Raw genomic sequence first — 13,389 nt, 5'->3', positions numbered from 1 at the left:
AGCCATGGCAATCAGGAAGAAAAGGAAATAAAAGGAATACAAATTGGAAAAGAAGTAAAACTGTCACTGTTTGCAGATGACATGATACTATACATAGAAAATCCTAAAGCTGCCACCAGAAAACTAGTAGAGCTAATCAATGAATTTGGTGAAGTTGCAGGATACAAAATTAATGCACAGAAATCTCTTGCATTCCTATACACTAATGATGAAAAATCTGAAAGAGAAATTAAGGAAACACTCCCATTTACCATTGCAACAAAAAGAATAAAATACCTAGGAATAAACCTTCCTAGGGAGACAAAAGACCTGTATGCAGAAAACTATAAGACACTGATAAAAGAAATCAAAGATGATACCAACAGATGGAGAGATATACCATGTTCTTGGATTGGAAGAATCAGTATTATGAAAATGACTATACTACCCAAAGCAATCTACAGATTCAATGCAATCCCTATCAAATTACCAGTGGCATTTTTTACAGAACTAGAAAAAAAAATCTTAAAATTTGTATGGAGACACAAAAGACCCCGAATAGCCAAAGCAGTTTTGAGGGAAAAAAATGTAGCTGGAGAAATCAGACTCCCTGACTTCAGACTATACTACAAAGCTACAGTAATCAAGACAATATGGTACTGGCACAAAAACAGAAACATAGATCAATGGAACAGGATAGAAAGCCCAGAGATAAACCCACGCACCTATGGTCAACTAATCTATGACAAAGGAGGCAAGGATATACACTGGAGAAAAGACAGTCTCTTCAATTAGTGGTGCTGGGAAAACTGGACAGCTACATGTAAAAGAATGAAATTAGAACACTCCCTAACACCATACACAAAAATAAAGTTAAAATGGATTCGAGAACTAAATGTAAGACTGGACGCTATAAAACTCTTAGAGGAAAACATAGGAAGAACACTCTTTGACATAAATCACAGCAAGATCTTTTTTGATCCACCTCCTAGAGTCATGGAAATAAACACAAAAATAAACAAATGGGACCTAATGAAACTTAAAAGATTTTGCATAGCAAAGGAAACTACAAAAAAGACAAAAAGACAACCCTCAGAATGGGAGAAAATATTTGCAAATGAATCAACGGACAAAGGATTAATCTCCAAAATATATAAACAGCTCATGCAGCTCAATATTAAAAAAACAAACAACCCAATCAAAAAATGGGCAGGGGCTTCCCTGGTGGCGCAGTGGTTGAGAATCTGCCTGCCAATGCAGGGGACACAGGTTTGAGCCCTGGTCTGGGAAGATCCCACATGCCGTGGAGCAACTAGGCCCGTGAGCCACAATTACTGAGCCTGCGCGTCTGGAGCCTGTGCTCTGCAACGAGAGGCTGCGATAGTGAGAGGCCCGCGCACCGCGATGAAGAGTGGCCCCCACTTGCCATAACTAGAGAAAGCCCTCGCACAGAAACGAAGACCCAACACAGCCATAAATAAATAAATAAATAAATAAAAATTAAAAAAAAAAAAAATGGGCAGAAGACCTAAATAGACATTTCTCCAAAGAAGACACACAGATGGCCAAGAGGCAAATGAAAAGCTGCTCAACATCACTAATCATTAGAGAAATGCAAATCAAAACTACAATGAGGTATCACCTCACACCAGTTAGAGTGGGCATCATCAGAAAATCTACAACCAACCAATGCTGGAGAGGGTGTGGAGAAAAGGGAACCCTCTTGCACTGTTGGTGGGAATGTAAATTGATACAGCTACTATGGAGAACAGTATGGAGGTTCCTTAAAAAACTAAAAATAGAATTACCATATGACCCAGCAATCCCACTACTGAGCATATACCCAGAGAAAACCATAATTCAAAAAGACACATGCACCCCAATGTTCATTGCAGCACTATTTACAATAGGCAGGTCATGGAAGCAACCTAAATGCCCATCGACAGACGAATGGATAAAGAAGATGTGGTACATATATACAATGGAATATTACTCAGCCATAAAAAGGAATGAAATTGGGTCATTATAGAGACGTGGGTGGATCTAGAGACTGTCAATACAGAGTGAAGTAAGTGGGAAAGAGAAAAACAAATATCGTATATTAACGCATATATGTGGAACCTAGAAAAATGGTACAAGTGAACCGGTATGCAGGGCAGAAATAGAGATACAAATGTAGAGAACAAACGTATGGACACCAAGGGGGGAAGGTGGCAGGGGGGGGGGTGGTGGTGGTGGGATGAATTGGGAGATTGGGATTGACATGTATACACTAATATGTATCAAATGGATAACTAATAAGAACCTGCTGTATAAAACAATAAATAAAATTCAAAAAAAGAAATCAGAGTCTGTGGGGCTGAAGATATACTCCAGAAATATTTCTGTAAGTGGGAGACTTTTTAGGTAATCCTTACATTGGAGCTAGGTTAAAAATAATTTGCTTGAATAACATCACATATGTGGTATCAATTTTGGGGTAATAAGAGATGTTAAAGATTTTATAATAAAATCAGTTCTGCTTCTCAAAACATCCAAGCCACAAATTTGTTACATGAAAAGGCAAATTAGTGAATATGGGTAAAGTTCAGACAGAAGTAGCAAAGATAGCAGGTGTTTTCTCACAAAAGGTACAGATAACCTTTAACAACATAAGCAGAGGGTCTACACAAGTTCACAGCTTGGGAAATGATCCAACGTGTCATTAATAACTAGTTAGTTCCACAGTGAGAATGTACACATTTGTGACCAGCATCTGGATACAGAAGTCTCATAATTTTTATTCTGAATCTCTTTGTGTAAATGTAGAAGGAGAATATACCTCAACATACTTGTAGAAATAGTGCTGCAACTAAGAAGCACAAAACCGGAAAAGCCCTATCATAATTCTACAATTTAGAACGGTTATGCGTGGTGGAACCCAGCTGTTGGTTATTTTCCCTAAAAGCTGATATTTAGAAAGGGAAACTTACTCCTTTTCTAATACTGTTAGACTTTTCAGAATGGCCCTTTAACTCTAAGTGACATGGTGACAGTTTGGTTTTCCTCCATGAGCTGTGATGTGACAGTTAAACCATGTGCAAACCCTACAAAATAGATTTGTTTCCATCTGATTGGAAGATTCTGTTGCACGGATGTTGATGGTGATAATCTAAGAAATGTCAAAATCTGAAAATGCAAGAAGTTTGCTAAATCGTATAGTTTCTGGTTTAATACTAATCTAGTGAACATCATAATTTTATTGTTTTATTATACATCTGCAGCAGGTTGGCTTAAACTCAAGCCACATACTATATTTTGGAAGTTGTGTCTCCACCCCAACTCTTTTTGAAACCAACTGCGTAAGTTGTCAGCTTAAAAAAAAAAATTCCCACATCTAACAACACTGCTTCTGTGTGCTTGGGATAATCTGAGTTCACTTCATTCCAGTGAAACTGAGTTTATACACCGCCATAAACCAGTCTGGCCTCAGGACTAATGCTGTCATCTGGGAGATGCTCACAGGAATTACTTCATGTTATCTTTCTTCTTCACATGCCACTCTTACCAAAGTCCAAAGGAATCAAACTTTAAAACTCCACTTCCCAGAATAACCCCCATGGTTTACATTATAGGGTTCTTAAGGCTTTGCTCAGACATCTGCAAACTTATGTAACAGTTCAGACCATTTTTTCCATTAGTACTAGCAATCACCTTAACCCATGCCTCGAGCAGACAGGATTTAAGTGATTGTCAAGTCTGCTGAAGTGCACCTCTGTGGGAGGGAAAGCCTCATTTGAAACAAGGGATTCTTGCAAACACTAAAGCATGAGGACCAATGAAATCCTTTAATAAATGAAGACTAAGTCAGATGATTCATCCCCAAACCCCAAACTTCCATTAGTGCCAAAGCAGGGGCTGGGACTCAGATTTGCTAGGGCTCTGGTTGGTGCTTTTCCCCTCCAAAACCCCCTTTTGTAAAACATCTCCGGGCCAGGAGGCAGATGGCCCTGCTTCTGCCCGGATGGCATATTTCCCCCTGCACTCTGGGCGCCGGGATAGGTGTGTCTAACACTGGCTGGCAAAGGGAAATGATTCACAGAAGAAATGAAGTGAATCTTTCTTCATTCACAGAAGAAATGAATTTTACAGAAGGTTAAAGCATTAGCTGAGTTGAGGGCCTAAAAACCTTGACAATCTCCCATTAACTGATCATCCACTGACAACGGAAAAGGAAGCGCTGTTTAACTGATAGCAAAGGAAGATTCCCAGAAGGACACACTGCTGTTTTTGTACCTTATGCTCCAAGCTTACCATCTTTTGTTACCTTGCCTTTAACTCATCCTAAAGAACCAGATGGAGGTGGTAATTAATTATAATTCGTTACAATTTAAAGATCACAAAAGAAATGCTGAAAACTGGTTTAGGAAAGCATTGGTTTTTTTTGTTTTTTTTTTTTTGATGTGAGGGTATTAATGATGAATTTTCCTGAACCTTCAGTCAGTAATAGGTAAAATGTCAGAGATGGTGACAGTCACTTAATTGCCAGTGCAATTCACCATTCCTAAGAATCGACCAGGCAGCTTTTTGTAGCCCATTATCAAAGTGTCAACAGTGATTATTGCCAATATAGTTATACAAATGCCAACTGCAGGGCAGCTGTTTTCTTTCAAACGGGTTCCAGGGAGAAGGTTAGATGTTAAAAGGAATCTTCTTATTGTGACCCAATGACCCCATTATACAGGCTTTACTTTACTTAATAAAACCAGACATGAGTTTTGAGAAGAACTGCATAGAACGATGAACAAAATGCGTATCTGTGTAAATCCCCAGGACTCGCTCTCTCTCCCTCTCAAGAACACGGACTCTTTAAAGAGTCAGGTCAAATCCCCCAGAAATCAAGTGAGTCCAGTTATGTTTTCTTTTACTTGCCCGGATTCCCTGCTGGGTAGCTTGCTTGCTGGCAGCATGCTAAGACTGTCATTTGTAAAAAGCGGTCCGCTTAGCTATAATTACTAATTTGATGTCACACTGGAATTGCAGTGCAGCTGTGAAAAGATGGACCACCAGGGAGATTCGCATTTCTGTCTCATTTAAAGGGGGCGATACTGCTGGAGCCATGAACGGAAGATGCCCTTCCATTAATAAAGGAAAGAATTAAAGAATAAAACAAGTCATAGCAGCTGTCAGAATCTGACAACGGTTTAAAAAAAACCAAAACACCGTTCTGCTCTTTTTTAAAAAAAATTCAAGACATCTGTACACGCATGTTCTGATACTTGTTGCCATGAAAGTGATTCCATTATTGTTGGAATATAACTTCTTTATTTCCTTCAGTTCCATCTTCATTATTATGCTAATGCAAATCACACTAATTACGTGTCAAGCTCAAATCGTAGGGAGGGGACCTTTCTGCACCTATATCACGAAATATCTGAAATGACAGTTTTAAAACTTACCATCAACAAGTGAAAAGTATGTGAAATTAAAACAGCTACAATGATGCAAATGAAAGAAAAACTAAGAATTCAGATTACTAATTAAGCCACATCAATGGAGAGTCTCTGTGAATATTGTTCTTTCCAATTTCGTAGAAAATGATTATACAATGATTGCAATGAAAATATTCTTGCAGACCATTTGGTTTCATTTATAAAAGGCTAAAATGTAGAAAATAAATATTTTCAGCCTTCTCCAATTATTTCTAACTAGAGATAACAGTGATTGCTTTGATAATTTATGGTTTTATTTGTGAAGACAAAGAACAGCATGCTTTTTGGAAGAGTCAAAAATATTAACTGATCATGGAAAGAAAACCTGAAAATTGACAGAAAAAGGAAAACAAAGAAAATTTTTTGAACTTAAAAACCCAAGGGTTTTAAGAGTTCAGCTCCATTAATACATTTCATTTACTGTTATGTGTTACAGTTTAGTAAATGTTACCTTGGTTGTCGCCAGATTATAAACAAACTGCCATATCAGAGAGACATGTCCTGTTGTCAAGGCAGGCACAGTCTCCAAAAATTACCAGTTTAATTACTTTCACATCCCATGTCTTCAAGCTACTTTCTCTTGCCTGTGCCCAGTGAGTGCCAGTAAGCTAAAAGGGCAGGTGGATGGTGCTTTGGAGCTGCTCCTCCTGGAAGAAGAGCTATCAGGAACCCCAAGCTCAGAAAGAAGTAGAAAGCATTGAATTCTTCCTAGGGGCTACTGCGTAGACAATCCTAATGTTTACATAGTATAAGATACAGTGACACAGACTGTATTTACAGAAATACCTGCACTTCTCAAATGGAGGAAATATGAATTGGTTGTTTTTGTCAACATGGTATGAGGCCAAACGATTTATTTCATTACTTTTTTTTTAACTTTTAAATCAAGACTCAACGAACTGCCTTAGTACCATATTGTTTTGGAGTTACATGTTTTTGTCAATGAAACATTGTAGTGAAATGTATCCTTGTTCATCTTCATGATTCATGGGGTTAATATGAATTTTTGATAATAAATCCTCTTTTTTTAAAAAAAGAAAGAAGTCTCTCAAACATTTTAGAAGGTTAGAAATGTGTGCTCTGGGCTGGAACCCCGGCTGGGTCATGTCAAAACTGTGGTGCAAGTTACAGCCTGTCTGCCAAGTAACTTCATTTATGCAAAGGAAGTAATAACAGCCTCCAACTTAAAGGTGGTGGTCAGGATGACATGAGCAAATTTGTGTAAAATTTACAACAGGCTTGGCATATAGTATACATTCCGTTCAACAAACGTTGGTTACTATTACTTACCTTTTAAATCCCAGTACATTGAGATTAACAATAAAAAATATAACCCGCAGTTAAGGTAAGGTTTTGCCTCTGCCACCGACTGTGTGATGCAGTGTGGGAACGTAAGCTTCTGGGTCTCAAATCGATCACATGTGAGGTGGGGAAATGGGACTCTGACCTCTTAAGGTACCTCCTGTCTCTGACGTCTCTAAGTCCACCTCCAGGGGAGACGTTTTGAGGAACAATTTGTGCACATTCAACAGACGATAAAAGCATCCTAGCAGCATCCTCAGAAAAGTGGGTTTCTGTTAAACACATTCTGTAATTTCATGTCTTTTTCACAGAAACCTACACCAATGAAGGGCTAGACATTTTTGGTGAGGCAGGGAGTGGAACTGCGGTAAATGCCCTGGGTTCCTGGAAAGTGTCTAGAGGCAGAGCTGGGGAGGGACAGATGGGTAACTGAATGTTCTCCTGATGATGAGCCATCACAGCCACGTCAAATACTGTGGCTTTCCTTCCTATGTATCCTTGTTTTAGGACTTCGGATTCTGCAGCAATCACCCCATTGGCTGTAACTGTCTTTCTTGGCATTGTTATTGTCATAGCAGACCAAGCCCCTGGGGATAGAACCTGAAGAAATCAAAATGAACAGGAAAAAAAGGCCACTAGCAGTAGTCTCAAGAGACTTGGGAACAAAATAAAAACAGAGCAACCCCTGTGGAGTAGCGCACAGCATCAGGGCCACAGCTCTTACTCCGGGGCTGCCTTCTTTTGATGATGCTGAAAAAGCCTTCTTTCAATGCTAGCGTGTGGTTCTTTAAACAGCCCAGATGTTTTCTCCTAGCAGAAAATCCCAATAATACTAAGCCTCTGAGTTTCTCATGGACTAAAACTCAAACACCCGCTTGAGTCTTTGGCACCTGGAAAAAATGTTTACATAGCAGCATGTAAACAGAAGTTGACGGTCTGTCGTTTCTGCTGCTTTTGGCCAAAGCCGGTGCCTTCACGGTGATTTACACAGAGGTTGGAAGTGTGAAAATAGAGTCTCTGGTGCACAGTAAAAACATAAACTGTCAAAAGAGCCACCGTTTCCTTTTTCTCTGCCTCACTTCTTTTTTTAAATTTTTATTTATTTTTTAAAATTTTATTGGAGTATGGTTGATTTACAATGTCGTGTTAGTTTCAAGTGTACGGCATAGCGATTCAGTTATACATATAGATATATTCATTCTTTTTCATATTCTTTTCCCATATAGGTTATTATAGAATATTGAGTTCCCTCTGCTATACGGTAGGTCCTTGTTAGTTATCTATTTTACATATAGTAGTGTGTATGTATGCTAATCCCAAGCTCCTAATTTATCCCCCCACCCCTCACCTTTCCCCTTTGGTAACCATAAGTTTGTTTTCGAAATCTGTGAGTCTGTTTCTGTTTTCTAAATAAGTTCATTTATATCATTTAAAAAAATTAGATTCCACATGAGTGATATCATATGGTATGTTTTTCTCTTTCTCATTTACTTCACTTAGTATGATAACCTCTAGGCCCATCCATGTTGCTGCAAATGGCATTGTTTCATTCTTTTTCATGGCTGAGTAATATTCCATTGTACATATGTACCACATCTTCTTTATCCATTCATCTGTTGATGGACATTTAGGTTGCTTCCATGTCTTGGCTATTGTAACTAGTGCTACAGTGAACACTGGGGTGCATGTATCTTTTCAAATTATGGTTTTCTCTGAATATACACCCAGGAGTGGGATTGCTGGATCATATGGTAGTTCTATTTTTAGTTTTTAAAGGAACCTGCATACTGTTCTCCATAGTGGTTGTATCAATTTACATTCCCACCAACAGTGTAGGAGGGTTACCTTTTCTCCACACCCTCTCCAGCATTTATTGTTTGTAGACTTTTTGATGATGGCCATTCTGACCAGTGTGAAGTGATACCTCATTGTAGTTTTGATTTGCATTTCTCTGATAATTAGTGATGTTGAGCATCTTTTCATGTGCTTTTTGGCCATCTGTATATCTTCATTGGAAAAATGTCTATTTAGATCTTCTGCCCATTTTTTTTATTGGGTTGTTTGTTTTTTTGACATAATGCCGCATGAGCTGTTTGTATATTTTGGAGATTAATCCCTTGTCAGCTGCTTTGTTTGCAAATATTTTTTCCCATTCCGGGGGTTGTCTTTTTGTTTTGTTTATGTTTCCTTTGCTGTGCAAAAGCTTTTAATTGGGTCCCATTTGTTTATTTTTGTTTTTATTTTCATTACTCTAGGAGGCAGATCAAAAAAGATATTGCTGCAATTTACATCAGAGTGTTCTGCCTATGTTTTCCTCTAAGAGTTTTATAGTGTCCGGCCTTACATTTAGACCTTTGATCCATTTTGAGTTTATTTTTGTGTATGGTGTTAGAGAATGTTCTAATTTCATTCTTTTCCATGTAGCTGTCCAGTTTTCCCAGCACCACTTATTCAAAAGACTGTCTTTTCTCCATTGTATATTCTTGCCTCCTTTGTCATAGATTAATTGGCCATAGGTGTGTGTGTTTATTTCTGGGCTTTCTATCCTGTTCCATTGATCTACATTTCTGTGTTTGTGCCAGCACCATACTGTTTTGATTACTGTAGCTTTGTAGTATAGTCTGAAGTCAAGGAGCCCAATTCCTCCAGCTCTGTTCTTTCAAGATTGCTTTGGCTGTTTGGGGTCTTCTGTGTTCCCATACAAATTAAAAAATTTTTTGTTCCAATTCTGTGAAAAATGCCACTGGTAATTTGATAGGGGTTGCATTGAATCTGTCGATTGCCTTGGGTGTATAGTCATTTTGACAATACTGATTCTTCCTATCCAAGAACGTGGTATATCTTTCCATCTGTGTCATCTTCGGTTTCTTTCATCAGTGTCTTATACTTTTCAGAGCACAGGTCTTTTGCCTCCTTAGGTAGGTTTATTCTGAGGTATTTTATTCTTTTTGATGTGACGGTAAATGGGATTGTTTCCTTAATTTCTCTTTCTGATCTTTTGTTGTTAGTGTATAGGAATGCAAGAGATTTGTGTATTACTTTTGTATCCTGCAACTTTACCGAATTCATTGATTAGCTCTACTAGTTTTCTGGTAGCATCTTTAGGATTTTCTATATATAGTTTCATGTCATCTGCAAACAGTGACAGATTTACTTCTTCTTTTCTAGTTTGGATTCCTTTTATTTCTTTTTCTTCTCTGATTGCTGTGGCTAGGACCTCCAAAACTATGTTGAATAATAGTGGTGAGAGTGGACATCCTTGTCTTGTTTCTGATCTTAGAGGGAATGCTTTCACCTTTTCACCATTGAGAATGATGTTAGCTGTGGGTTTGTCATATATGGCCTTTATTATGTTGAGGTAAGTTCCCTCTATGCCCACTTTCTGGAGAGTTTTTATTATAAACAGCTGTTGAATTTTGTCAAAAGCTTTTTCTGCATCTATTGAGATGATCATATGGTTTTTATTCTTCAGTTTGTTAATGTGGTATACCACACTGATTGATTTGTGGATACTGAAGAATCCTTGTATCCCTAGGATAAATCCCACTTGATCATGATGTATGATCCTTTTAATGTATTGCTGGATTTGGTTTGCTAGTATTTTGTTGAGTATTTTTGCATCTATGTTCATCAATGATATTGGCCTGTAATTTTCTTTTTCTTGTGGCATCTTTTTTCTGGTTTTGGTATCAGGGTGATGGTGGTCTCATAGAATGAGCTGAGTGTTCCTTCTTCTGCAATTTTTTGGAAGAGTTTCAGAAGGGTAGGTGTTAACTCTTCTCTAAATGTTTGATAGAATTCGCCTGTCAAGCCATCTGGCCCTGGACTTCTCTTTGTTGGAAGTTTTTAAATCACTGTTTCAATTTCAGTACTTGTGATTGGTATGTTCATATTTTGTACTTCTCCTTCCTTCAGTCTTGGAGGTTGCACCTTTCCAAGAATTTGTCTGTTTCTTCTAGGTTGTTCTTTTTATTGGCATATAGTTGTTTGTAGTAATTTCTTATGATCCTTTGTATTTCTGTGGTGTCACTTGTAACTTTTTTTCATTTCTAATTTTATTGATTTGAGTCCTTTCCCTTTTCTTCTAAAGGTTTATCAATTTTATCTTTTCAAAGAACCAGCTTTTAGTTTCATTGATCTTTTCTATTGTTTTCTTGTTTCTTTCATTTATTTCTGCTCTGATCTTTATGATTTCTTTCCTTCTGCTAACTTTGGGTTTTGTTTGTTCTTCTTTCTCTAGTTGCTTTAGGTATAAGGTTAGGTTGTTCATTTGAGATTTTTCTTGTTTCCTGAGGTTAAGATTGTATTGGTATAAACTTCCCTCTTAGAAACTGCTTTTGCTGCATCCCATAGGTTTTAGATTGTTGTGTTTTTGTTGTCATTTGTCTCTGGGTATTTTCTGATTTCCTCTTTGGTTTCTTCAGTGATCCATTGGTTGTTTAGTAACATATTGTTTAGCCTCCATGTATCTGTATTTTTTACAGTTATTTTCCTGTAACTGATTTCTAAGCTCATAGAGTTGTGGTTGGAAAAGATGCCTGATATGATTTCAGTTTTCTTAAGTTTACCAAGGCTTGATTTGTGGCCCAAGATGTGACCTATCCTGGAGAATGTTCCATGTGCACTTGAGAAGAAAGTGTATTCTGTTCTTTCAGATGGAATGTTCTATAGATATCAATTAAGTGCACCTGGTCTAATGTGTCATTTAAGGCCTGTGTTTCCTTATTGATTTTCTGTCTGGATGATCTGTCCATTGATGAGAGTGGGTGTCCCCCACTATTACTGTGTTACTGTTGGTTTCTCCTGTTAGCATTTGCCTTTTATATTGAGGTGCTCCTATGTTGGGTGTATATATATTTACAATTGTTGTATCTTCTTGGATTGATCCCTTGATCATTATGTAGAGTCCTTTGTCTCTTATAACAGTCTTTAAAGTCTATTTTGTCTGATATGAGTATTGCTACTCCAGCTTTCTTTTGATTTCCATTTACATGAAATACCTTTTTCCATCCCCTCACTTTCAGTCTGTATGTGTCCCTAGATCTGAAGTGTGTCTCTTGTAGACAACATATATATGGGTCTTGTTTTTGTATCTGTTCAGCCAGTCTATGTCTTGGCTGGAGCATTTAATCCATTTACATTTAAGGTAATTATTGGTATGTATGTTCTTATTGCCATTTTGTTAATTGTTCTGCATTTGTTTTTGCAGGTCTTTTTTCTTCCCTTCCCCTTTTGTTCACTTCTCTTGTGACTTGATGACTATCTTTAGTGTTGTGTTTGGATTGTTTTTCTTTTTTTGTGTGTGTATCTACGGCAGATTTTTGGTTTGTGGTTTCCATGAGGTTTTGGTATAGCAGTCAATATATATACAAGATTGTTTTAAGTTGCTGGTCTCTTAATTTCCAATGCATTTCCAATATCCTGCATTTGTACTCCCCTGTTCTCATGATTGCTAGTTTTGACATCATATTTGTGTGTGGATGATCCCCTACCTTTATTTCATGTTTGCCTTTACCAGTGAGCTTTCCCATTCATAATTTTGTTTCTAGTTGTGGCCTTTTATTTTCTGCCTAGAGAAGTTCCTTTAGGATTTGTTGTAAAGCTGGTTTGCTGGTGCTGAATTCTCTTGGCTTTTGCTTGTCTGTGAAGCTTTTGATTTCTCTGTCAAATTTGAACGAGAGCCTTGCTGGACACAGTATTCTTGGTTGTAGGTTTTTCCCTTTCATCACTTTAAATATATCATGCCACTCCCTTCTAGCCTGCAGAGTTTCTGCCGAAAAATCAGCTGATAACCTTATGGGAGTTCCCTTGTATGTTAACAACTGTTGCTTTTCCCTTGATACTTTTAGTATTTTTTCTTTGTCTTTAATTTTTGGCAGTTTGATTAACATGTGTCTTGGTGTATTCCTCCTTGGGTTTATCTTGTATGGGACTCTCTGTGCTTCCTGGACTTGAGTGAGTGTTTCCTTTCTCGTGTTAGGCTCATCCTAGGTGACCTCATTTACACTTCCCTGTCTTTGATCATCCTTCCCGGCAAGTTTCCCAAGCCCCCTTTTCCAGCTGAAGCCCTCTCTGCAGCCTCCCGTGCCTACTGGACATCTCTGCTCTGATGCTGTGCTGACAACGCTAACTACTCCTCCTGCTCCCTTTTTCCATGAGTGGAATCAGCACCTACCCCACTGTCCACACCAGAAAGTTTGCAGTCACCCTCCCTCCACACACACTCCCTGGCACTGTTCACCTCCCATATTCAATCTCTGAGTTCCGTGGATTCTTCTTCCTAAATCTCTCTGTACTCTTCCACCACCCCAGGTCGGGCCACCATCTATTCTGGGTTATTTCCACAGCCACTCTAGACGGCCCTGCTTACCTCTGTGGCCTCCTCCCACCCTCTAGTGAAAGCACCAAGTGCTCCCCCTCTGCACACACTGCTCTTTCTCTAGCTAACGCCTACTCATCCTGCAGGTTTCCAGTCATCTCTTCCAGGAAGACCACCGAGCCAGATTTAGGTGCCCTTGCTACGTGTTTCCTATCAAAGCACTTATCACGTGATACTGTCATTTCCTATGTAATGTCTGTATCGCTTTGCAGGACATGTCTGTGTGGTTCATTATTTTAGCCCCTGAAGCTAGGACAG

General features: G+C 38.4%; 1 protein-coding gene across 1 annotated transcript in view; it reads right to left on the bottom strand.

Moving 5' to 3' along the window:
• Positions 1-13,389, bottom strand: part of PIP4K2A (phosphatidylinositol-5-phosphate 4-kinase type 2 alpha) — a 175,461-nt gene that overhangs the window by 23,917 nt on the left and 138,155 nt on the right. The gene's annotated exons all lie outside the window — the stretch shown is intronic.

The sequence above is a fragment of the Eubalaena glacialis genome, chromosome 2, assembly GCF_028564815.1.
Source record: "Eubalaena glacialis isolate mEubGla1 chromosome 2, mEubGla1.1.hap2.+ XY, whole genome shotgun sequence".
Taxonomy (NCBI): Eukaryota; Metazoa; Chordata; class Mammalia; order Artiodactyla; family Balaenidae; genus Eubalaena; species Eubalaena glacialis.
Note: the sequence above shows the minus strand (reverse complement) of the source record. Positions and strands in the feature narration are given on the sequence as shown.